We start from the raw sequence: 26,833 nt of genomic DNA on the forward strand, positions 1-26,833 counted from the left end.
GCATTGTGCGCTTCAATAAGTAGTATCCAATTCCAAATTGGATTAAGTATATTACGAAATAAGAGTGTTCATACATGATATTTAGGAATAGTTATTCCAGAACATTTATTCCGAAACAACTATTCTGGAATAATTCCATATGTAGAGTATCAGAGGGGTAGCCTTGTTAGTCTGGATCTGTAAAAAGCAACAGAGAGTTCTGTGGCACCTTTAAGACTAACAGATGTATTGGAGCATAAGCTTTCGTGGGTGAATGCCCACTTCATCGGATGCATGTAATGGAAATTTCCAGGGGCAGGTATAAATATGCTGGCAAGAATCAGTCTGGAGATAACGAGGTTAGTTCAATCAGGGAGGGTGAGGTCCTCTGCTAGCAGTTGAAGTGTGAACGCCAAGGGAGGAGAAACTGCTTCTGTAGTTGGCTAGCCATTCACAGTCTTTGTTTAATCCTGATGTGATGGTGTCAAATTTGCAAATGAACTGAAGCTCAACAGTTTCTCTTTGGAGTCTGGTCCTGAAGGGTTTTTTTGCTGTAAGATGGCTACCTTTACATCTGCTATTGTGTGGCCAGGGAGGTTGAAGTGTTCTCCTACAGGTTTTTTGTATATTGCCATTCCTGATATCTGACTTGTGTCCATTTATCCTTTTACGTAGTGACTGTCCAGTTTGGCCAATGTACATAGCAGAGGGGCATTGCTGGCACATGTTGGCATCTATAACATTGGTGGACGTGCAGGTGAATGAACCGGTGATGATGTAGCTGATCTGGTTAGGTTCTATAATAGTGTTGTTGATGTAGATATGTGGGCAGAGTTGGCATCGAGGTTTGTTGCATGGATTGGTTCCTGAGTTAGAGTTGTTATGGTGCAGTGTGTGGTTGCTGGTGAGAATATGCTTAAGGTTGGCAGGTTGTCTGTGGGCGAGGACTGGCCTGCCTCCCAAGGTCTGTGAAAGCGAGGGATCTTTGTCCAAGATGGGCTGTAGATCACTGATGATGCGTTGGAGAGGTTTAAGCTGAATATGTAGACATATGTAGACAAATCCTCAGTTATCAATTTATGCAATTCCTTGCACTTTAACAGAGTGGATTTGATTTGCATAATGTATGTATGACTGTTTCTCAATAATTGTAAAGTATACAAATGCAGAGCTTCTTAATGGCCCTTAGCCAATCAGGGCAGAGGGATTTGCATAGTCACTGTATTGTAGGGTTACCATACGTCCGGATTTTCCCGGACATGTCTGGCTTTTTGGGCTTCAAATCCCTGTCCGGGGGGAAATCCCAAAAAGCCAAACATGTCCAGGAAAATAGGGAGGTGCTGGGCCCGGGGCTGGCCCGGGGCCAGCACCCCAGGGCCCGAGCCAAGCCAGGCTGGAGACGCTGGGGCTGGGGCCAGCTGCCGGAGGGAGCCGCTGGGTTGCGGGGGGGGGCAGACTGGGCCGCGCCTCCTCCCCCCACCCCACCCCAGCTTACCTGCTGCCTGCTTCAGGCTTCCCGTGAATCAAATGTTCGCGGGAAGCAGGGGAGGGGGCAGAGTTGGGGCGGGGACTTTGGGGAAGGGGTGGAGTTGGGGCTGGGGCATGGGCGGGGCTAAGGGGCGGGGCCGGGGCCCCATGGATTGTCCTCTTTTTGGACACTCAAAATATGGTAACCCTATTGTATTGTTAATCACTAGAGTCATTTTTAATACCCATACATGATTGAAGCTAAAGTTCTCAGAACTCCCCACACATATGCCATCCACAAACATGTCTGTTAACTTCTGGCTCCTCTTCCTGCACAGCCAGTTCACTCTTATTTGGGGAAAAGAGAGGGACTGAAATTACTATCCCATCCTCACGAGCTAAGGAGGAATCATGAGGGAAGATATTGCAAAGGCTAAATTTAGATGAGGCCACAGGATGTGGATGGGATCAGAGGCTGAGGCTCTCGCATATGTTGGAAACAGCTGGGTGGGGAATTGCAGGGGAAGTAGCCATTCTGGATGTAGGGGCTACAGATGGGAGAGCAGTCTCCACCCACATATCCCTTAGGGAGGGGGCAGACACAGTGTAGCTGGACAGTGAGTGGAGCCTCTGCTCCACATTAATGCCATCTTCTCGTGGGGGATGGTTGAGGGCCAGGCCACTCCTTCATTAACCACATCACTGGGAGGAGTGCACTGTACAACCAGTCCCAGGTGGGGGAGCTGCTGTTGCGGCAAGTGGTCACCGGGAGTCCTCATGAGCAATTCTAGCCAAGTATGGAGAACTCTTCCCTATAGCTCCTACTACAGCACAGCTTCTGTGGACAAAGCACCTCTCCCTGTGACTGGAATATGGTCTGTAGCTTCAAGCCACAGCACATTCTACAATGATTAGAGAGCCTAATATTGAGGGTTGTTGAGCAACCAGTTTTCCTTAGTGACTTGTGAATACTCAGCACCTATCAGGATAGGGCCCATGCCTGTTAATTCCTAGTTATTATGGGACATTGTGGACAAAAAACATGTAGTATGTCATCATTTATGATACAACCAAGGGTCTCAGTCAAGACATGGGCACCACTGAGCCAGTCCCTGCCCCAAAGAGTCTGCAAACAAAAAGATAAGTGAAAAATGTAAAGTGGGGGATAGGGATATAACATACAAGCATGTGATCATGGTGGTGAGTGGCACCAATGGCAGTGTTAGGGGAATGGCAGGATTGAGGAGGGCAAGGCAAATTTAATGTCACAACTCAGTGACTTGAAGTCCATTTAGAATTAAGTGCAAGGAGCAGGGGGCACATCCTTCCAACCACTCAAAACTCCAGGATCTACCAAGGATTCCCATCCCAATTCCAGAGAACTCAAAGCATCAATATGGAGGCCATCCATGCCCAGTATTAGACTCCCCTATGGCAGCACACTTAGATCTGTGCCTATGACACCATTGATTCTGACTCAACTGCTAAGCTGAGTTCCACCACCAACTCAGTGCAGCCGAAGCTGCAAAGAAGTAGTTGTCGCTACCTGCAGCATTAAAGGCTTGGTTGTATTAGAATTTTTTGCACTGATGCAGATACAGTGCAGCACTAAAGCAAAGCCGATTTTACACCCCTGCAGTGCCTCTACACTGATGATTTGCATTGACATGGATTTTTGCTGCTATAAAGAGCTCTAATCTAGACAAGATCTAGGGCTAGTCTATACTGGCAACGCTAAAGCTCTGCCACAGCAGCGCTTTAACATGCCTTGTGTGGTCACGGTGCAGGTTACCATCTCAGTAAGGGGCGTAGCTCCCAGTGCTGGGGCACTGTTTACACTGGCGCTTTATAGCGCTGCAACTTGCTGTGCTCAGGGGGTGTTTTTTCACACGCCTGAGCGAGAAAGTTGCAGCACTGTTAATTGCCAGTGTAGACAAGCCCCTAACAATTTGTACTTTAACTTCTATTTCAAACTACGTGTGAACTTTGAAGGAAGCATTCCACCTATAACCACTGCCACCTGGTTCTACACACCCTAACCCTTTTCAACAGCCTTGGAGACCTACATTCTAGATGCTTATCTGAAGCAAGATTCCCCCATCAGTTTGCAATATATCCATTGAGCCGTAACAACCTAAATGTTAAACCGTACTGCTGTCACCAGAAAAACGGAAGACCCAATATCCAGTCTTACAAAAATAAAAACTACAATATTAAAGAAGTCTTTGAGATTGTCCATTCCTGTCATACAAGTCACACTCATACTCTTCTCAGCTGTATTTCTTTTGGCAAGCCTGGGGTATTCACACATACCAGAAGTGTTAACATACAAAATAGTGTCTTTCAATTTGAATGGTATACACTCTGAGCCTTTGTACAAGCAGTCATGTTCCTGCATTGTGGAGCTGGCATTTCCTGATCTTTCTTAGCTTTGGCAGATAATTTCCTGAGTGAATTGCTTACTTTACACTTTAAAGGGTTTCCTTTTAAACTACAGAAGTGCCAGAAGGACTCAAAATTTAGTCACATCATATTTACATTATATAAGAGTCAAAAGGGTCAGAGACCATCATTTACTGTATGTTTGTAACAGTGCCTGGCATAGTGGGGTTCCAACTGGGTTGAAGGCTCTAGGCACTACCATAGTATAAATGTTGATTTATTATTGTATTCATTATTTAAGACTCTTTCTTGTAGAAAGTAACTTGGTTTTTCCACATACCTTATAACTGCCTTGGGATACAAATGTTTCTGTGGTGGATTTTATATTATTATTGTCTACATAGAGCACACCATAGGTCTTAGTGCTGTACTTTTTAATCAGATCTGAATATGTTGGGTTCTGAATTAGTTATAGGGGTTTGACAAATGTTTGTAGAAGTAAATATAAATAGTATAGATTATTTGATTTGGAAAAATCTGATTAATACCCCAAAAGTATTCTTTTGCCCCTAAGAAGAGCTTCCTACCTGATGGAGTGAGATCAAAGGATGTTGTCAAGGCTGCTTGTATATCTTAAATCAGGAACATTTAAGTATCCCTTACAATACATTATTTCCCAAGAAATCTCTAGGAGAATAGACCTAGATATTTCCTGATTTGTATGCATCCAGCGAGATAGATACATAAATAACAAAACATACCCTCCACCCCCGCCAGGTATCCATTGAACAAGCAGTTGCATTTCCTAATGCACACACTAACTTTGTCTACATTGAGGATTTCACCAGAGCAAACCACCATTTACCTAGCCCTTGTCTACAGTGGGAAGAGGAGCTAACACACATTTTATCTAGCATGACATTAGACCCTATTGTGCTCTTAGCATGGACAAGATGGACATGTTTAAAAATATGTGAGCTGAACACAATAAACACTATTTATCCCTGTCTGCATACTAAGTGCTATATCGTGTACAGTGTCAGTTTAAGTAAAAAAAATAGCCAATACATTTTCTAACATAATGTGTTTTCTCACTGTGGATATACCACTTAATGTTTTCTGTCCTCTTCATGAGGAAAGTTGAAAACTGGATATCTGGCAACTCTAATATTTAATCTAGAGAAGAGAAGACTGAAAGGGGGACATGATAACAGTCTTCAAATGTGTAAAATGTTGTTATAAAGAGGATGATGATTAATTGTTCTCCATATCAGCTGAGGGTAGGACAACAGGTAATCAGCCTAATTTGCAGCAAGAGAGATTTATGTTAGCTTTTAGGGAAAACTTTCTAACTATAAGGATAGTCAAGCACTGGAACCAATTACCAAGGAAGGCTTTGGAATCCCTCATCATTAGAAGTTTTTAAGAACAGGTTAGACAGACATCTATTGGGGTGGTCTAGGTATACTTAATCCTGCCTCATTGATCTCCTGAAGTCCCTTCCAGCCCTATATTTCTATGATTCTATGCAACTATCTTTATGTGGCTGCCTCCTGGCAATTGCTTCCCCCTTGGGTAATAGAATAGCCACTGCTGAGAAGCCCAGGTGAGCCATGTATTACCTACATAGCCATACAGTGTTTATGGGCTGGGACTGGACCATCTCAGAATTTTATAAACACATGCATTTTATCTGGAAATAAACTCTAGCCATCACCCAGCAATCTAACTGAATGACATTTATTCCATCTGAGGGGCAATGAAACCACTGAAACTTTTTACAAAGAATTAAGTCCCTGAGCAGAAAAACTGTAAAACTTTGTTCTGTGAACAGGGATCTTGCATGATCAGATTTTTGGTTCCTTGATTTCCTTCATGAACTCAACAGTAAAAAAATCTGAGAAAGTCATTTGATATGCCACACTTAGAAGTCATGTCTCCTGTTGTATTTTTTATTGTGTCAGTTATAGCTGCCCAGTGCTGTGCTGTCACTTTTCAGATCCACCTCTTCTACAGAGTACAACTACAAAGAAGTTAGCTAATTCCCTATGCCAGGGTGAAGGGTTGGTAACAGTAATTTCTTTGGCCATCCACTCTTCTAACTTTAGATTGTGACTTTGCAGTATCGTAGCAATGGAAATAAGTTTATAACATTCATAAAAGTAAGACCCAGTCTTAAGGTCTCCATGTACCGAAGTCCCATGTCCTTGAGTTCCACAAAAGGACCATTTGTAAGATTAGCCTTTATATTTAATTTCATTGTTATGTATTACATATATTACAACCTCACTGTGCTAGATACTGTCCATGCAAGCCTGAATGAGCAGATGCTCAGGTGATGATTTTGAGGTGTGCTGCCGACCTTGCCATTTCACATAGTATTTCAAAACTTTGTTAATATTTCCTTTTAACACTTACTAATAACAACTAGGGCTGCTCATTTGGATTAGACAAGAACCTGAATGAAGTCCAGAACAGCAATAGGTAGATAAGATATTCAGCTTCATTTGGGTTTACTTTATCACAGGCTTTTCAAAAGTCTGAGGAAGATGCTATACAGATAATATTATTTATATAGCAGCATAGTGTTGGTGTTTCACATATAGAAAGAGATACACAAAAAGAAAAAGCTGAAGTCCTTCTCCTGAAGATATTACACAAATTTTCAAATTCCTTGTAAAATCAGCATTTCTTATGCTTTAATTTACGTGTTATATATCAACGTTTGATCACATAGTAGGAAGCACAATCCAGGTTTAAACATGCATATTAGAGCTGGACAAAAATACAAAAGATGATTTACAAATATTTTCACAAATAAATGTGATAAATTTGCTACACTGATTTTCATGGTGTCATGTGTCCACAAGAATTTCTTATTATTGATTGTTTTTGAATCCTGAAAGTTTCACAATTTTTAGCATGATTGATTACCTGTCTAAAGTTTTGACTTTGTTATTCACTGATCATTTTCCCCATTCCAATCAAACAATAGAAACAATACCATGTGACTGAGATGACCGATCACAGAATAAGAATAATGATTAGTAAATTGCCAATGACATCTGTAATATCCACAAATCATGAGCTTAAATTTATTCACATAAACTATGTGGATTTGGGTTTAAAAACTGATAGCACAGTCTATCAGTCTATCCCTCTATATTTTACAGAAGTTAGTCACATTTTTCTTGTGTAAAAGCTGGGAGGTTCTTGTGATATCAGCCAGCCAGTAATGTGTAGGTTGACAACTGCAGTGAAATCAAAGATCTCTTTCACAGTATAAAATTACCACCAGAAAAACTAGTGTCACAAACCACAATGCTGCCAGAAACATTTTGGCATTTCTCCGATCAACAAAACTATATATACTCATATTGCCTTTCAAAACCAGCCTACACTGGTTTAAATGATTGGCAGCATCTCCATGTCAGCCCCTAAGGACTATGATGCAGTCTTGTGACCTATTGGACACAAGGATTCATTCTGTTGTCATGTTTTACTATAATTAACTGTCTGTTCAGTCATTTATAGTAAGACTGAAAACCCTGACTGAAACAGTGGCACAGGGAACCTAGCCTTTTCAAGTAGTGCTTAATGTAGTACTGACAAGACATGATACTTAGGCTCCTCAGTGTACATAAATAAAGCACTCACTTCTGTTCCTCTACTTCATCTATCAGAGTGTTTTCCTCCTACCCCTTCCTCATTTCCTCTCCCTAGTTTAGAAACTCTCTAACATGCACAAAAGGCTCAGTTTTTTAAATCCTGGACACTCAAACAAGACGAGGGTGAGCAAATTCAAGGATATATATCTATCTTATGGAGGCTATCCCAACATAGCTATGTTAGCATAGTTTTGCTGACATAGCCCTGTGGTGTAGATGCAGCCTATGCTGACAGAAGGGGTTCTTCTGTCAGTGTAGGAACACCACCCTAAACCAGTTAGTTACATTAATGGAAGCCCTTTTTCATCAACACAGCTGCAGCTGCACTGGTGGTTTTGTTGGCATAGCTACGTCTGTATATGCGGATATAACTTTTCAGTGTAGACCCAGCCTTATTGTCTTCTCCTGTTCCTTATACTAGTGGCTGGATGTGCTTCAGCAACTGGACTGGCTTGATAAGTCCACAAGGCTAAAGGCTCTTGAGCCAGTGCCTCATCCCATTTCACATAGCATTCAGGGGCAAGAAATCCCAAACCAACTGAGGCCTGGTCTACACTTACACCTTATACCAGCATAGCTAATGTCTGTCAGGGATGTGAAAAAACATATCCCTTAGCCTAGGTCTACACTACGTGGGTGGGGGGGCATTGACCTAAGATACGCGAATAGCGTAGCTGAAGTTGCGTATTTTAGGTCGACTTACCTGGCTGTGAAGACGGCGGCGAGTCGACCACTGCCGCGCCGCTGTCGACTCCTCTTCTGCCTTTTGCCATGGTGGATTTCCGGAGTCAACGGCAGAGCCATCGGGGATCGATTTTATCGCGTCTAGTGAAGACGCGATAAGTCGATCCCCAATAGATCGATTGCTACCCGCTGATCCGGCGGGTAGTGAAGACGTGCCCTGAGTGACACAGCTGTGCCCAATATAGATGCAGCTATGCCAACAGAAGAGAACTAACGTCCTTCAGGGAGATGGTGTTCCTATACCAGCAGAATGTCAGCAAACACTGCACCTACACTAGGGGATTATGCCAGCAAAGCTGTGCTGACCCCAGCTCTTCAGTGTAAACATATACCTCAGACTATTGAATATAGGATCTAAATAGGACAGCTCCGCTGACTAACATGGGAGTTGGATCAGTCCCTTAGTTTTTGTTTCTATGGCTAGATCTACACTGAAAAGTTAAGTCAACTCAGCTATGTCATCCACGGGTGTGAAAATCCACACCCCTGAGCCGACCTAACCCCCAGCGTAGACAGCATTAGGTTGACAGAAGAATTCTTCCATCAATCTAGCTACCCTTTCTCAGAGAGGCAGATTAACTATGGTGACAGAAGAACCCTCCAGTCGCTGTAGTGCGTGTCTACACTGAAGTGCTACAGCAGCACAGCTGCAGCACTACACCTGAGCCGCTCTAGCATTTCAAGTGAAGATTAGCCCTTTGTTTTACAGAATCAGACCCCTTAAATACCATCCAACAAACAAGGACCAACACATTATAAAAATCTCACAAAATGAATGATAAGCTATGGGTTGGCTAGAGGTGTAGAAATGACATAAGCATATTAAATTGTCACTGACCAAATGCTAACACATATTCTATCTGGTCTCTAACCAACATAACCTCCTTACTTCTTGCAATTCCAGGCTTTTTCCTCCTCTTTTACCTCCTTCATCCCTTGGGATACAGGATCCAAATAAAACATTTTATCATTTTACCAACTGTTTTCTAAATTAATGTTTACATGTTGCTAAAATGTTATTGAACAGTTGAAAGAAATCTGTTTAATTGTGAAATTTAGCTTAAGAACTTCTGCAGTATCTGGGCATAAAAGAGGATTGAAAGAAAAATATAGCAGTGGGAATACAAGAACACACTATGAGTAGAGTGATCTTGTAATTTGATATAGTAGGTCTTTTATTGCCATTCTGTTTCTTTTACTTACCCTTTTTGCCTGGATAGAACTTTACTTATTGTTTTGTTTCCACTAAAATAAGAAGAAGGAAGCTTAGAACAAATACTCTTCAGATGAGGAAAGCTGCCCAAAATTAAGGTGTGCTGAAGTGCACTCTCATAAAAAGAGAAAGATTTGTACTTGGAGGGCTAAATTTGAAATGGATACCAGAAACATGACTCCCCTGAAATGGAACCTGAATGGCAGCTGAAGTCCATATGCAAACCTATTGTATATGACATTTTAAGCTTCTCAGCACTTTTACTTATACCAATAGCCCTATCCCAATGACTGGGAATCTTAAAAAGATAAAGACTACCCCTTGGTTCCTAGCAATTGGTGCCAGCCAAGTCATGCCTGCTCATTCTTGGCCACCAAACCCTGAAATGGAATAACTAGCCCAACCCTTTTTTTATGAACTGCCCCCATTTGATTTGGCATATTGCATGCTGATAACATCAGGTCTCACTCCAAATCAGAAGAAACTGATTGACACACATGTCACTGGGGGAACCTGAGCCACTGAAGAACAAAGGGAAACATAAGGATTCAAATTTTCAATACGGTGTGTTTCAACAAAAAGGCTCACAAAGAAATACAATTAAAAAACAAAAACAGAGTGAGACCAAAGAAGACCTTAAGGACTTAGGCTATGCCTACAGCTGGGCTTCTGTAGCGCTTCATTTAATACCTCTGTACTTGTAGGACAAAGGAGGGTTAGTAGGCAGCAGGTTGTGTTACAAATTATGGTAATGAGCCATAAAGCCACTGTCTCTGTTAAGTCCATGGTTTTCAAGTGTCTAGTAGAGTTATGAATTTAAGTTCCCAGGCTTGTCTTTTGAAGAAGGTGTTGTGCAGGTTTTCTTTGAGGACAAGGACTGAGAGGTCAGAAGAACAGAAGGAAACATAAGGATGCAAATTTCAGTACAGTGAGTTTCAATAGCAACAACAAAAGCTGAAAAAATACAACAAAAGCCTGCACAACACTAACAGGAAAATATCATAACATTCCTGGAAAATATGCCCTGCCCAAGAGGCAGAATAATGTACATATCCAAAACAGGAACCCTATCTAGCATTATGTAGATCTAAAGAAGATATGGTACACAGTGAAAGAAAAACGGAGAGAGAGATGTGACATAGACAAAACAGTGGTAAGATGAAAGAATTGTCCAGTGATTAGTGTGGCAGCCTGGGACTTAGGAAAGCCGGTTCAATTCATTCCCTACACAAGTCATTTAGTCTCTCCGCCTTGGTTCTCCATTTATAGAATGGAAATAATTATACTTCCATATCTCACGGGGATGGTCTGGGCCTAAATATATTGAAGATTGTGAAAGCTGTTGCATACTACAATAATGGGGATTATATATGTACCTAGGATAGACAGAATTGTTAATGTCTGATCATGATAATGCAGAAAATAGTGGCGGGGGGGAAGAATTCAGCCAGAACAGAGAACATTCCTTAGTGAAATATCCACGTTAGACATGTTTACAGAGCTACTGAGGTCTTACCATGAGAGCAGACAGATTTCTCACACTTCCTGAGTTTATCTGCATTGAAAAATACCACAGAAACATCTTTTCTGTAAAATTTCTGCTTTTCCTTTTGTGGCCAAAAGAAGAGATGCAGAGATAAGTGGGGGAAATAGTTCACCAAGTGATTACGAGTCTCAAAGAATGTTCAATTTATGCATGAACTAAAGTAGGTTCAGATCAGTTACATAACAAATGAAATCTAGTCTCAAGTCTGCTGCTGACCTGGTGTGTGACTATGGACAAGTCACTTCAACTCTCTGTGCCTCAGTTTCCCCATCTATAAAATGGGAATAATTATACTTACCTTCTTTTGTAAACTGCTTTGAGATCTATAGATGAAAAGCACCATTAACAAACTGAGCATTTATTATTATACATTGTTAATCCCTCTGTCCTTGATCTCCCCTGGCTTGTCCAAAAAAAAGTCATGCCTCCTTTACTAATTCTTTCTCACTGTTCAGGTGTTTGGTTTATCATTTGAGATGGAATATGGTAGTTCTGTACCTTGAAAGTCAGCTGGCTAGATGTGCTCAACAATTTTCTTTTAATACTTACAATGTAATTGAAGCTTATTGGAAAATTTGTTCACATACTGCTGGCTTGGTATATGATTTGCTGGATATTACAAAACCTAATAATAAAAAAGTAACAAAAATATTAAGTTAAGAAAAGTATTACATAGATGCCAACTGCTCCCAACTTGGAGTCACAGTTCCTATTTTTCAGCAAAATGTTTCTTACATCCATTCTGACTCACCAAAAATAAATAAAATTTAAAAAAATAAAAATAAAAATAAATTGATTCCAGTGTATTTCAAACGGGAAGAAAAGTTCCTCCAAAAATCCTGATTAATAGCTTTCAGAAACTGACATCTATGTCCATACATAACTCACAAGTTTTCAAAACATAACTAGATTGGAAGGAAAAACAACAGCTGAGATATTAGAAAACTCAACCAATGTGAAGTGCATAATAGATGATGTTCCATATGGCACTTAGTAAGATTAGGAAAAAAAGCTTCTCTTTTCCTGTCAAAAGAAACCTGACCTAGTTTTTTCAGCAGGCAAGGAAATCAGAAGATACACAGCTTGAAAGGAACAAGGTCTTCACCATGCCAGACTAAAAAGTACATCTTTAGATAGGGTGGTTTGCCTCTGAATGAGATACTGTCCAGATTATAGATTTCAGAGTAACAAGAAGTGGGCTGTAGTCCACGAAAGCTTATGCTCTAATAAATTTGTTAGTCTCTAAGGTGCCACAAGTACTCCTGTTCTTCTTTTTGTCCAGATTATGTTACACCAGTATAAATTTGGAGTAATTTCTCCATTGTGTTCAGTGGAGTTATCCTAGATTTACAGTGACAAAACTGAGTTCAGAATCTGATCTACTCTCTTGTATTTGTTGATATCAGACATGAAAAATGACATGTCTGAAGTAATTACTAATCTAGGGACTAGACTCATAATAAATTCCTGGAAACTTCAGCTCATGGAGAATAAACCCAGCTGGGTGTATTTAGTAGTGTTCTCTCAGCAGCATATTACATTGATTTCTGTGCTCTGCAGTGGCTCTTACTTTGTTTTCAGATGACTTCAAGGTGTTGGTGCTGACCTTTAAAGTCCAGGTCCTGCTACTTCAGAGATCACTTCTCACTGCAAATGTCAAATTTTCACATAATCACCTATGGAGCTGGAGCTAGCAGTTCCTTTGTTTAAAGAGGAGCCAGCTGGTGATTTCAGGGAGAAGGGTTCTTCACTGTGGAATTCACACTCCTCCCTACATCCTCCACTTGGTCCAACACAGCCAAAATTTGCTGACCTCAATGGTAGACTGGAAATCATATTTTATTTCCCATGCTGTTGAGGGAGTGTATGAAAGGGTTGAAAATAGGTTCAGAGTGCTTTTATGTGAATATTGATTGAACTGAATTGCTTTGGTACGTGATTTCATAAAGGTTAGGGAGGCATATTCGATCTAAATAAAGTTAAAGACCAAAAGAGAGAGGATTAGTCAAAAGAATCAGACCATAGAGCTGTAAATGACCTACTTGTTCACTTTGTCCATCTCTCTGAGTAATATAGAATTGTTCCCTACTACATTTTGCTAGTGCATGGTCCAGCCCAATTACAAGTATGTGACACAGTGAAGCTTTCATTCCACTTCCCTTGGGAGAATGCTTCAGAGTTCTATTTGACCCCACCTGTAAGGAATATTTTCCTGATTTTCAGCCTTAATTTATATTTTTCTAGAGCTGACCAAAATTTTAAAACAAGAAGATTTTTTCAACCGAAAATGTCAAAAATGATATTTTTCATGAAAAATTGTCAACATTGCCAAAATTTAGTTTTTCATGAAAAACTTCATGCTTTTTTCCCCAGTCTAGATTTTCTATAAATGAAAAATTTCTATCATGCTTTTTATAGAAATTTATGTGGTAAATATTTTTTTAAAAATTGCAAAATATTAAAAAACAGAAAACAAAAAAGTTTGTTTCAAACATTTTGAAACAAAAAGAGCTTTAATTTTTGTTTTGCAAAAAAACAGGTTTTTATTTTTTAACCAGCTCTGTTCTGTTTGTAGTTTTATCCCATCACCAGAAGGCCACCATGCTCTCCTCAAGACTCAATGCCTAAAAGAAAGAACCAGTTAATGATGGCTTGAGGGACAGATGGAATTAGTTGGCATTTTCTTTATTTATAATTTTGTTCAAAATAAATACAAGTAAAAAGTCATGTACATCTCATAACATCCTTCCTATCACCCTTCATACCACCTTCAGATGCTGTTTTGCTCAGCTATACATATTTAGCTCTTTTAGCATTTCATAAATCACTTTCTTCTGGAGATTACCAGGTATTGATCTTAACTATTTGATAATTGGGACATAATCCAAACTAAATGTTTTTTAAGAAAACAAATTGCATACTATTTCTAAGTAGAAAAAAAACAAACAGTTCATAGCCAATATTTACAGAGACAATTAATTATGATACAACTGAAAATATGTACATCACAATCTCAGAAAAGAGTAAGCCAGTCACAGCAAACGGAGAGTGTTGCACATGCATAGTAGTGCAAAATCATGCACATTTCACATCTGCAGTATATAGTCATCTTACATGAAATTGGAAAGGAGGAAAGACCTAGCAGAAACAAACCTGTTGGGCTGTCAGACAGATGGAAGGAAGGGGATAGATCTTTAATTAAAAGCTCTTGAAGATTCCAAAAACAGAGTCAAGACAAAGGAACTGCACAAAGCCCATGGAATCTACTGACAGAGTCAACCGTTTCTTAGATCAGGATATGTAAAACTCATCTTGTGTAGGATGCAGATGGAGAGGAAAAGGGATGGACTCCCTCAGACACAACGGGCTTGTCTACACTTACAGCACTGCAGAGGCACAGCTGTGCCACTGTAGCACTTAGTGAAGATGTTACGTACGCTGACAGGAGAGCTTCTCCATTCAGCATAGGTACTCCACCCCTTTGAGAGGCGGAAGCTATGTTGATAATAGAAGCCTTCCCATCAACATAGCGCAGTCTACACTGAGGGTTAGGATTTTCCACACCGCTGAGGATGTAGTTATACCAGCATGAGTTGGTAGTATAGACCAAGCCAGAGTACTACTTGCAGCATATCTGAGACTTAAGGACCCCTTCACACCCTTCTGGATATACTGCTATGTGCACCTCTTTGTGGGTGCTGTTGAGAGAGGTGGAGAGGGATTGAGCACTTATCAGGTCATATTCACTTCTCTGGCAAATTTCACACTGCAGACCTGGAGGTCTCAGCAACACAAGCCATTTTTCAATTCCTGCTCTGCCCGATGGGCCCAGAGCTAGTCAACACAGCATACAACATGACCATGGCCAGTCAGGGACCAGACAGGACAGGACATCCAGGCATCATGCTAATTAGAGCTGGTCAGAAAATGGGGGGGAATTTTCATCCAAAAACAAATTTGGGGCAACAAATAGCTGATCTCCCAAGCAGTTTCCATTGCCACGGATTTAAGCATGTCTCATAGGTGGTGTTTTAAACTGCCATTCCTAACGGAGAAAGGACAAGCTCCACTGCCTTCCTTCCCCCTTAAGGGTGAATCCCCTGCTCACACTAGCTGTCCCATCGCATCCCCTTTAGCTAAGCATGTTCACGTTTCAACCTCTTCTCCCCATAAGCATAAAGCCCACATTGTGTGGAAAAGGCATAATCTAAAAAGAAAATAAACACAATTGTCAAAATAACACATAGCTAGGATAAGATAAAATTCCATTTTCTATTCCAGAAATTTATTTCCAATTATCTCCTAGCAACTTGTTATTTTGACTTTTGCATATATTTTTGCAAATCTGGAGGAAGAATGAAGTTAAAGGTGGGTGGACAGTGTAAGTCAGGGGTAGTCAATTTTTTTCATCAAGGTCCAAATTTCTTAGTCAAGATATAGTCAAGGTCCAGACTCCAGAGAAAATAATAATAATAAAAAAAACCAATAATTATAATGATAATAAGTAAATTAAAAGATTTCCGGGTCCATTCAAAAGCATCTGGCGGTCCAGATTTGGCCCACGATCTGCCTATTGACTACCCCTGGTGTAAGTCATGTGGAGTGATTAAGAGGTTTATGGCACTGGGAACTGATTAGACCTCCTAATGCTTCATTACCAGACTTCTTAATACTTTTTATGGGGCTGAGGAGAGTTGAAGTTGTAGAAACTGTGTTAAAATTCTCTCTTATTTGGGAACTTTGTTAACTACTCCATTGAAACACATTTGCAAGATTCAGGAGGCCCAGCTACCTAGAAGATGTTTCCTCATTCCAGTTTTCAAGGAAGAGTTCTGATTTTCTAGAGGATATCCCAGCTGGGTCCTGCAACCTATACATTCAAATGATTAAGACATTCTAAAATAACTTTGGAACTGATGCAAAATCATAATGCTAAGATTTAAGAATTTTGTCCCAAAGGTTGTAATTTTGAAAGTGACAAGACATTCCGTGGACCCGGTAGGTAGCTACCGAGACTGATTTTGTCTGCACGGGCCTTAGTGGCATAGGAACACCATTCCAGATCAAACCTTTCATCCATCATGTCCACTATCTAGCCTCAGTAGAAAAAAATCCATAATACACCTACCCAGTAGTGTAACACTAGACTCAGGGGGAAAAAAACTTCTTGTCCCCTGTGGTGATGAGTTTAAGTCTTGAAGAATGACTTTTTACTTCCTTTATCTTAACATAGTAACTACAAATAAGAGGAATAGAACACAAACTAAATGGAATATGGAATCATAAAAATCATAAATGGAAAAGACCTCTAAGGTCATCAAACCCATTCCCCTGCCATTTCATGATTGTCCCTTAGAGTATATTTTGTAGTGCTTTGCCTCGTCTAATTTAAGTATCTGAAATGATTGTGTTTCCGTCACTTCACTTACAAATAGAGGCTTCATCAAATGTCAGGAGAAATTACTCCTGCACTGTGTATCAGATTGGGTGTTTTTACACTTTTCTATTATTTAGTTCATCTCTGCCTGCCTTATTGTAAAATTAACAGTATAAAAAAAACTCAGATATTTCTAAAGCTCTTATCATTCCAATATTTAAGCACTGGAAGGAAGGGTAAGTATAATAGATTAAATATTATTATAACCTATAGATCCCAGTTAGGATCAGGGCCCAATTGTATTAGGTGCTGTACAGAGTAAAAGATGGTCTATGCCCTGAAGAGCTCACAATCCTATTAAAACAGGATACAATAAATGGGTATAACACAAATCTACAAGGATGGGATGACAAGGGAAACAATCATGAGAAAAAGCTCTCTGCATATAATCTACAATAATCACTTAAAATTCTGTTTTTCAAAACTTTCTTGCCCATAAGCTCATTTGCTGGAATATTACCAGCTAGTGAACATGAAAGAGTAGTGATTACTGTATAAATTATCAGAGGGGTAGCCATGTTAGTCTGGATCTGTAAAAGCTGACATGCATCCGACAAAGTGGGTATTCACCCACGAAAGCTCATGCTCCAATATGTCTGTTAGTCTATAAGGTGCCACAGGACTCTTTGCTGCTTTTACTGTACAAATGACATTGCTTAAAAGTTTAAACTAAATATTAACAAATTCTGTGTATCATTCATCCAGCTTTCTTTGTGGATTAATTAATTAAGGAACAGGCAAAAAATGCTTCAGTGGAGTAAGCTGCATGTTTATAATGAGTTACAAAATACTTACTTGTCCTGAAAAAGTTAATGTGGATAATGAATTAATTTGTGAATTAACTATCCAAATGGAATTTCTCTCTATCACCTAAAATAGGGGGTTGTCTACATGGAGATTTTTCTAGTTATACTGATAGAGTAATACATCTAGGGCTTGTCTGCACAGGGAAGTTATACTGGTATAAAAGTAGTGTGTGAATTTAAACTGATGTATACTGGTGTAACTCACCCAAGTGGACATTTATTCCAGTATAAAAGCCTTTTTTCAATTTTTGTTATGTCACTTTGGAAGTAGTTTGAGCTAAACTGAAAAAAAAAAGCCACTTTCACTGGAATAAGAGTGTCCACATAGGGAGTTATAGCCCTATAGCTATGCTGATAAATTTCCTCATGTAGACAAGCCCTCTTACTGTATAAGCCAGTACAGGGCTGGTAATTTCCTAAAAGAACTCTGATCACCTGGAAATGTTCTTTAAGATGAGGGTCTGCTTTAAGCATACCTGTGACCACAGGGGGACTCACTAATGATCTAGGCCTAAGCAGTGTGAACTTCCCTGTTCCAAACATAATGGCTATAGTGTCAAAAAGGCAACATCATGACATGATGGTGCAATTATTCATGATGCAATGTTATATCATGAAGACACAAACATTGCAATGTGACTGGTATTCTGGGGGACTCCCAAATCTTTACAGCAATGCTGTTGAAGTTCTACTGCATTTATTTTTAAATAGCACCCCTTTTCCTATTTTTGTTGCATTGTATGTCTCATACCACCCCCACCTAGCATGCTTTTGCCTTCTCCCTTCCCCATTTTTCCACATTATACTAAAATAATTAACTACAATCTGCATTTGCAGAGGTTCACTTTTTTTTGTCTGAATAAAAGCAGCTGTTAGCAATGCACAGATGTAAAAAACTGTGCTTAAGTTAACTGTTCTCTTTGAAAGGAGATGTACCATAAATGGCTACTTTATAAATGTTGATGCTTCCTTTTACATATCAAAGGCTGCACGTTATGCTATTAAACAAAAGGAGCCCTTTTAAACTGGTAACATAGAAATTTTGGCCAAAGTTTTCAAATTTGTCTGATGAAAGTTTTTATTGCTCTACTTAGGTTGCTTCTCTTTTAGGTTCTTACATGTGGATTTAGGAATTTAATTTTACGTCCTTGGTTTTGATAATGTTGATCACTGCTACACAACCTAGTATCGTGCTATATCATAACTCATTAATTGTATGGATGGGTTAAGGATCCCCTAGGAGAAAAATAGGTCTGAAGAGTCCTCCCCTTAGTCCACGAAAGCTTATGCTCTAATAAATTTGTTAGTCTCTAAGGTGCCACAAGTACTCCTGTTCTTTTTGCGGATACAGACTAACACGGCTGCTACTCTGAAACTTACCACACCTGACATTACTGACTTAATGCTCCACTCATTTGGGTGATACACAGCTACTACTACAATGTTTTCAGCCTGTTATGTAATTGCTGCATCTGTTAAACTCTAATTAGAGCTTTTCTTGTACAAGAAGAGCTAACATCTGTTTGCAGCTACTAATTAGTAACACCAACATTCTTGTCAAGATGGCATAGTCAGTCTGCATGCATGTGACCTTGTCTACATTAGCATTTGGGGGGAAATCTAACCAAATTGCAATAGCACTGGTGGGAGCATTAGTGTAGACATCTTAACATCTAGACAGTCTCTCATCTGAGTATGAATGCCTGTACTCTGTCTATGCTAATGCTCCCATATTGATACCACCAGTAGAGTTGCCTCAATGGGAGTACAATGAGGGAAGATTTCCCAAAAAGTGTTAATAGAAACACAGCCACAATAGGGTTTTTTCCTGTAATTATTACTGTAAAGCAGCCTAGAGGAAAAGATCCCCAAAAGATAGCTTTTCATACATTTTTGCTACTTTGTGGAGAATGCAAAAACTGCATGTACATGTGAGAGCCTCTATATTTGCATCCACCCTTATGAAAGAGCTCAGTAGCATTTAATTCAAAATTATAATGTTTCTACGTCATTTTAATGAAGGAAATAAGTCACTTACATTCTGTAAGAAGCTTTTCAAATGTCTTTAGAGAGACGATATCCTCTCTCTGGTCATTCTACAGGTTTTTAGAATAATTTCTATGGATCCCTATTTAATTTCTGTAAGACCCTATCTGTTTAATCCCTATCAAATTCTATATATCTTTTTCATAATAGCAATTATGACATATTTCTGAGCTTGTCCCTTTGCCACATCTGGAGAAAGAACAACTGGAATTTTGTTGCTCTCCGGGACCAATGCCTACAGCTAACAGAAAATTCTTTGGCATGTTTTAGTGACTTCTGCTGCAAGATACAGAAATAGCTGTGCCTGGTTAAGCCCTTGCAAAGTCTGCTGTTACTAACAGAATTCCAGGAAGCCTTTGGCTGTTCTAAGCACCATAAAATCATTCCTTCCAGCTATGGAAAATATCTAATCCTTTCAGGACATTTGATTACACAATATATGAGGACAATGGAATATCACAACAACATTGCGATCTTAAATATCTTGGTTCCAGTGCAACCCTCCTTATCCAAACAAAATTGCCTTTGGCTTGGGAAGGTTTTGTAAGATCTGCACATGGTCAGTGTTTGCTTAACAGCTAGTTCCATATCTACCCATTTTTTTCATGTCCTCTGTGTATATATATCTTCCTACTGTATTTTCCACTGCATGCATCCGATGAAGTGGGTTTTAGCCCATGAAAGCTTATGCTCAAATAAATTTGTTAGTCTCTAAGGTGCCACAAATACTCCTCGTTTTTTTTGCTGATACAAACTAACGGCTACCACTCTGAAACATGAATATATGAGAATCTCAGCTCTCTCTCTCTCTTCCCAACCATGTCCCCGTCCCTCCCCCCAGTGAGTTTCTAGGCCTTGGGATTGTGGAGAAAAACTTGAAAATGTGACCTGAGTATACCATAAAGGTTAAAAAAATAAAAAAAAGTAAATGAAAAAATAACACAAATGTATTTTTAAGCCACTCAGGTTTGGGAGGGCAGAGGGGCTGAATGATGATTTGTGAATGTTTGGTTGGGGTTTACCATACTGTATCTCAAACAGCAGGCTCAATCAAATAAATGAGAACAAACAAACAAAAAAGTAGGTAATACCTACAACAGGAATACAGGACTGTTTGAGTCCAGATCACTAGCACCGAAAGCTTAAGCCAATACCAGAAAATGCTGCACACAACTATTAACAAGTCTAATGTATGGAAACAAATGTGGGCATCATAGCAACCTGGAAAGATACATGACACATCCCTATGGTCATCAACTGTTTTACCAGGAATAACCCCTTGACTCTCTCTATACAGCTACAATGATGCATGCAAAATAACTTTGCCTTGACCTGCATGCCACATGCCTGCTGATGCAGCAAGAAATTGTGATAGACTGTGTGGTATCACACAGTCATACAGTGACAGTTTTTCTCACACATAGTGCTCAGTAATGATTCACATGCCACCATCCTCATTTGGCTCTCATCAAGGTGGGAATACTTCTGGGATAAATAATGTGCATTCATTTTATTCCCTGTTTCAGAATGTCTTCATGTTGAGAAGTGAACCTGTTGATGTTTCAACATCTTAACACATGAGGGTAGCATGTGGGATTCAAAAAGTACCAACAAGTTGGCAGCTCAAAACTGTGGACTGCATGCAGACATGGTCCAAAGAATTTCTAGTTAATGTTTTTAATTGCTATTATCCAGATTCTGGTCTTTATATTAGCAAATACATTTGTGGCTCTCGGGACAGGATCCCTATGTTTAAGGTGTGTTTGGTGCAGTTCAGGATAGGGTGCAAAGCTGATGTTAAGCCATTTTCATATCCCCTTCGATCGTGGGGCTAGGTACCTATGATAGGATAGTATAGGCTTGATCCTATGAGCTATTCTGCCAGCCAAATGCCACTGCACAGAGGTGCCCCAGTCATACCTCTTATTCCAGAAGGGTGATGGCATAGGAGCTGCTACTGCATCTCTTCACCACCTGAAGATTCCCCCAGGGAGGTGGGATTCTCAGGCAAGTAGATGAAACAGGTTTCTAGCTGTTCTGCACCACCAGAGCAGCTGGGGTAGGGGCCAGTATCTGGCACAACATGTCCATCCATCTCTAGTGGCCAATTCTGCAATGGACCCCAGATCCTCCCTAAGAATCTGAAGAGATTTTTCCCCTGCAGGAGGATCCTCATGGTTACACAATAACCTCTGGTAATTTAAATCCTATGTTAATGAATGACAGCATATGGGAAAGGAGAATTGAAGGGGTTAAAGTTATTGGTTGAGTATTGTCAACCTTTTCTGAGTTTTTATAAAGCATCAGCTATTAACTATGGACGTTTTATTTTTAAGTGAATCTCCTTCTACTGCATGATTGACTAGCCTGGACATTAAAGTAATCTGTTGATTAAAAGACTAGTTATAGCATGGACCTGAGAGCACTACCTTCCCATGATTGTCTTGCCATTCTGCCACTGCTGTCTTGGTGATTACTATGCAGTGGGTACTTGTCCACTAGAATTTGGTCTTCAGCCACCAAACTTGTCTCTCATTTAGTATAAACAGCCATCAGATAGCAATTGCTTTCAGTCCCAGAGTTGAACTGGTGAAATAACTATGAGCTGTTTCAGAATAGGCTATAATACCTCCAAAGATACAAATGTATCTAAATGCTTTTCAAAGCAGGAACTTATTCAAAATAATGGTTCTTTTGTTATAACTATTATGTAAATCTGTATATAAAGAATTTCTGAGGTCAAATGGTATTTATGGTAATTGACAATAGACCACAGTGACCCTGAAGCAGTTGATATAGTCAATCTCTATTCAGTGTCAAATTAGGAAGGCCAAAAAAGAATTTGAAGAACAGCTAGCCAAAGACTCAAAAAGTAATAGCAAAAAAAAATTTAAGTACATCAGAAGCAGGAAGTCTGAAGGATAGGAAACAAATGGTAGGAACAAATGGTCAGTTTTCAGAATGGAGAGAGATAAATAGTGGTGTCCCCCAGGGGGCTGTACTGGGACCAGTCCTTTTCACCATATTCATAAATGATCTGGAGAAAGGGGTAAACAGTGAGGTGGCAAAATTTGCAGAAACAAAACTACTCAAAATAGTTAAGTCCCAGGCAGACTGTGAAGAGCTACAAAAGGATCTCTCAAAATTGGGTGACTGGGCAACAAAATGGCAGATGAAATTCAGTGTTGATAAATGCAAAGTAATGCACATTGGAAAACATAATCCCAACTATACATATAAAATGATGGCATCTAAATTAGCTGTTACCACACAAGAAAGAGATCTTGGAGTCATTGTGGATAGTTCTCTGAAAATATCCACCCAATGTGCAGCGGCAGTCGAAAAAGCAAACAGAATGTTGGGCATCATTAAGAAAGGGATAGATAATAATTGGAAAAGGTTCAAAAACGGGCAACAAAAATGATTAGGGGTACAGAATGGCTTCCGTATGAGGAGAGATTAATAAGACTGGGACTTTTCAGGTTGGAAAAGAGAAGACTAAAGGGGAGATATGATTGAGATCTATAAAATCATCACTGGTGTGGAGAAAGTAAATAAGGAAGTGTTATTACTCCTTCTCATAAAGCAAGAACTAAGGGTGACCAAATGAAAGGTAGCAGGTTTAAAACAAACAAAAGGAAGTATTTCTTCACACAACGCAGTCAACCTGTGGAACTCTTTGCCAGAGGATGTTGTGAAGGCCAAAACTATAACAGAGTTCAAAAAAGAACTAGATAAGTTCATGGAGGATAGGTCCATCAATGGCTATTAGCCAGATGGGCAGTGATGGTGTCCCTAGCCTCTGTTTGCCAGAAGCTGGGAATGAGCGACAGGGAAAGGATCACTTGGTGATTACCTGTTCTATTCATTCCCTCTGGGGCACTTGGCATTGGCCACTGTTGGAAGACAGGATACTGGGCTAGATAGACCTTTGGTCTGACCCAGTATGGCTGCTCTTATGTTCTTATGATACTTGTATGTCAAGTCTCGGCCTGAAACGTGTTTTAATTACCTAGATCAAAAAACTGTTTGCTGTTTTTTCTCCTGCGCGGCCCTTGATCTATATGCACTTATAGTTTATTCCTCATTCACACTCACATTCATGCCCATAAACACGGTTGCAAATAGATTTTCATTGGAAAATGCCAATTAATACAACCCGAAGTGTTTCGTGGAAACCATTGTAATGAATTTTAGACAAATGACAGTTCCCTTGCAAACCAGTCAGGTTCCCTGCCAGCTTGCCTTGATTCTGAAGCCTGCACTCTGGGGCTTCCATACTCCCTGCCGCAGAGCTAGAGTTCTAATGGCTGATAACCAGACCCCCAAGGCCCCCCCCCCTCTCTGCCTCTTCCCTTGATGCCCCACCCCTGCTCTGCCTCTCCTCCCGAAGGCCCTGCCCCCATTGCTCGTAGGGTCTTCACCAGCGTGGCCGACGCTGCCTTGCCTGTGACCTGTGGGCTGCACAGGGTCATGCACTGCCACAAGCTGCATGAGCAGCCTGTCCCTAGAGGCAGCGACTGCTGCTGCGCTGCCTCCTTCCTTCCACTTAAGGTTGTCAAATTTTCCACAGATTAAAAAAAACAAACAACAGCTATCAGGGCTTGTCAAATGGCACCTGGATATGCAAGCAGAAACCCAGACTGTTCCAGAGCTGGGAACCTGGCAGCCTTGGCTCAAGCTGTGGTTCTCAGGGTCTGTAATCTCCTAGCACCATAGCAGGGAGCCTGGAAGCCCTGAGACCCTCAACTAGAGCTGGGCCTCTCAGGCCTTCTGGGCTCCTTGCCACTGACCCAGAAGCCTGGAAAACTCCAGTTGGCCCCACAGGCTGTGGGAGTCACACAGCTAAGGGAGTTAGCAGGCACAGGAAGGTGGTAGCCTTAGGGTACATGGCCCCAGAGTAGTCCTCATGACAGAGCTCCTTTAGAGCCCCAGACCCACCTCCCAACAGTTAAACTGAAGCTGCAAGGGATCATATTTTGTGTCAGAAACACCATGTTTAGGTATCTAAAATGAAACTTTTTAGACCCTTGGATTTACGACAAGTTTCAAAATTTCCTGCAAAGATTAATTTAAGTTTTGGCCAGCTCCATAATAGACCAACAAATTCCCAAGCAGAGGTACCAAGGAATGCCACACTACTGATGATCACGTGTAGCCTAAGGGGAGTGATACAATTGCCAGTGATGGAAATACACTGAGTACCGAGCCAGATCACCTTAAGGAGCCTAGGCAGAGGTCGATCTCAGTGGCACTCAATCTATAAAGTGGCTGGATTCTCTTGGCATTTGCCATGATCATGGGTTATGACAGACTGAAAAGGTCTGTCTCTATTTGAAAAGAAGAAATAAAGAAGCTCCCCTGCCACTTTGCTAACCTTGTACTTTTGAGCACTGTAGAAAACCTACAGGACTCTACCTCCCATTATTATTTATCACTTGTATTACAGTATTGACTCGGTCCCATTGTGCTAGGCACTCTACAAACTGATTAATAGACAGTCTTACCCCAAAGAGTTTACAATCCCAGGGGCTTGTCTACACTTACAGCACTGCAGTGGCATAGCTGCAATGCTACAGCTGCAGCGCTGAGTGAAGACACTACCTAGGCTGACAGGAGAGCTTCTTCTACCGTGTAAGCACTCCACCTCCCCAAGAGATAGTAGCTATGTTGATGGGAGAAGCCCTCTCATCAACATAGCACTGTCTACATCGGGAGTTCAGCGAGTATAACAGCGTTGCCCAGGTGTGTGGACTTTCTAAGATAAAAGGTAAGAGAAGGGAATATAGTATATAAGCAGAGAGAGAATAAAATGATGGTTTGAAAGTCTCATATTTGCATTAGTAAGCATGGCATCTACATGGATGATTTCCATTAAAGGTGGCAGGGCTGAGTGTCTTGATTAGCCAGCTTGGTTAATGGGGAATTTAGCTTTGCAGTTCGCCTAACCTTTGAGCATTTAAAAATGAATTAGAACCCTGATGTTGTGTTACACATGGGAGCAGAGTCTGTTGCCCTAGCTCATACGAGGGGAGTAGCACCTTACTCCATGAGTAATTTCATTCCTTTCATTGAAATTATTGGAAGAGTGGGATACTATTCAACATTAGTAAGTATGGCAGAATCTGGCCCACAAAGTGCAGGTATGGAATACTCTGCTGCTCAGTCGTTTTATTGTAATGGAAGTGCTACATTTTGTCACACATTCCTATAGACTATGAATCCAGCTGCCCTCCATTTGAGTTCAGATTCCTATGCTATTCACAGCATTAACAGCTTAGCTGGAGTCCTGTCATCTAACCTACCAGGTGTTCCAACAGAGTAGCAGTTCAAAAGAGAAAAAAATATTTCTGTCACTCACTCAGTAACACAATCCTGAAACAAGCTGTGTTATACAATGGGCACTGTTCAGATCTCTCTGTTTCATTGTAGGGGACAACACTGAATACTTGCAAGTCACATGGAAGTCATGTTCCAGTTATTCTTTGACAAGTGCAGATTACTGTTTCCCTAAGCCAAGTTATGACATCAGTGGCATCTGCCAGAAATTATAGTGCAGCTCAAATGTGGCATTCGGAGTTGGTGCCCTGTAGCTGTTTGGTCATTCCAGTTCATGTGTCACAGACTTCATAAAACGAGACTGTGGGTTCTTCCCCCCCGCTACTGAACTGATTCAAAATAGCTCATGCCACCAGTCCCAAATAAAAATGAGTGACAGATGAAGAGATCTCAGTGGTTACTCCCACTGCCCACAGTGAGTCTTATACAAAAGAAGAACCTAGAGGTTAAAATTGACAGTATTCAATAATCCCACAAGAGAATCCATGTTTTGGCAGAAGAGGAAGCTACCATATTATAAAAGTAAGCTTTGATAATTTGATAGAGTACATTATTTTGTATAGAGTACAATATGATTTTTTCTTCATATTTTGATTTATTTATTACACAACTGGATATATAAGCAAGTGCCATTTGCCTTTTTAGATACTGAGAAGTTTAATATTACTTTTTTTCCCTTTTCTAGGTTTGATTTTTTTAAATTATTTTATTGGAATATAATCAGACTCTGCTCAATTGATAAAATCTCAGATGTACTCTCCGTCTAATTTGTTCTTCTCACTTATATTAATTCCATCTCTTCGGGTTTTTTATTTTGCTTTATCATATAATATGTCTGCGTGTTGATATGAGAACTTGTGTAGTTACTCAGGAAAGAAAATCTGGAACCTTATAGATTTGTAAAGAGACACTTTTAACCTAGAGATGCATCCTACCTATGTATACAAGCACATTTTAGATCCTTATTAAAAACAGTTTATAAAAACTACATTAAGTGTACCGTTTTAACATCTCTACAGTGCTGTATAAAGCTCTGATTAGGCAAACAAATCTCACTTGGTGTCACTAACAGTAGAAGACTAATTAGTGCTTTGATAAAGATAAGAGAGATCAAGGGGATGATATGGCTTGAGGGCCCCCCACCCATACAAAGCCTACTGAAGATAATGGCAGTCTATCATCTGCAGTGGACTAGGTACCTAGGAC

General features: G+C 40.2%; 1 protein-coding gene across 2 annotated transcripts in view; it reads right to left on the reverse strand.

The window, feature by feature from the left end:
* The window catches only part of LRRC2 (leucine rich repeat containing 2), a 231,570-nt gene extending 210,169 nt beyond the window's left edge, over positions 1-21,401 (reverse strand). For both annotated transcript variants that reach the window (XM_065599364.1, XM_065599365.1), the window contains exon 1: positions 21,209-21,401. The gene's annotated coding sequence lies outside the window, so the exon portion shown is untranslated. The remainder of the gene's footprint in view (positions 1-21,208) is intronic.
* Positions 21,402-26,833: the final 5,432 nt, after the last annotated feature.

Source organism: Chrysemys picta, chromosome 6 (assembly GCF_011386835.1).
Source record: "Chrysemys picta bellii isolate R12L10 chromosome 6, ASM1138683v2, whole genome shotgun sequence".
In the NCBI taxonomy this organism is placed as follows: domain Eukaryota; kingdom Metazoa; phylum Chordata; order Testudines; family Emydidae; genus Chrysemys; species Chrysemys picta.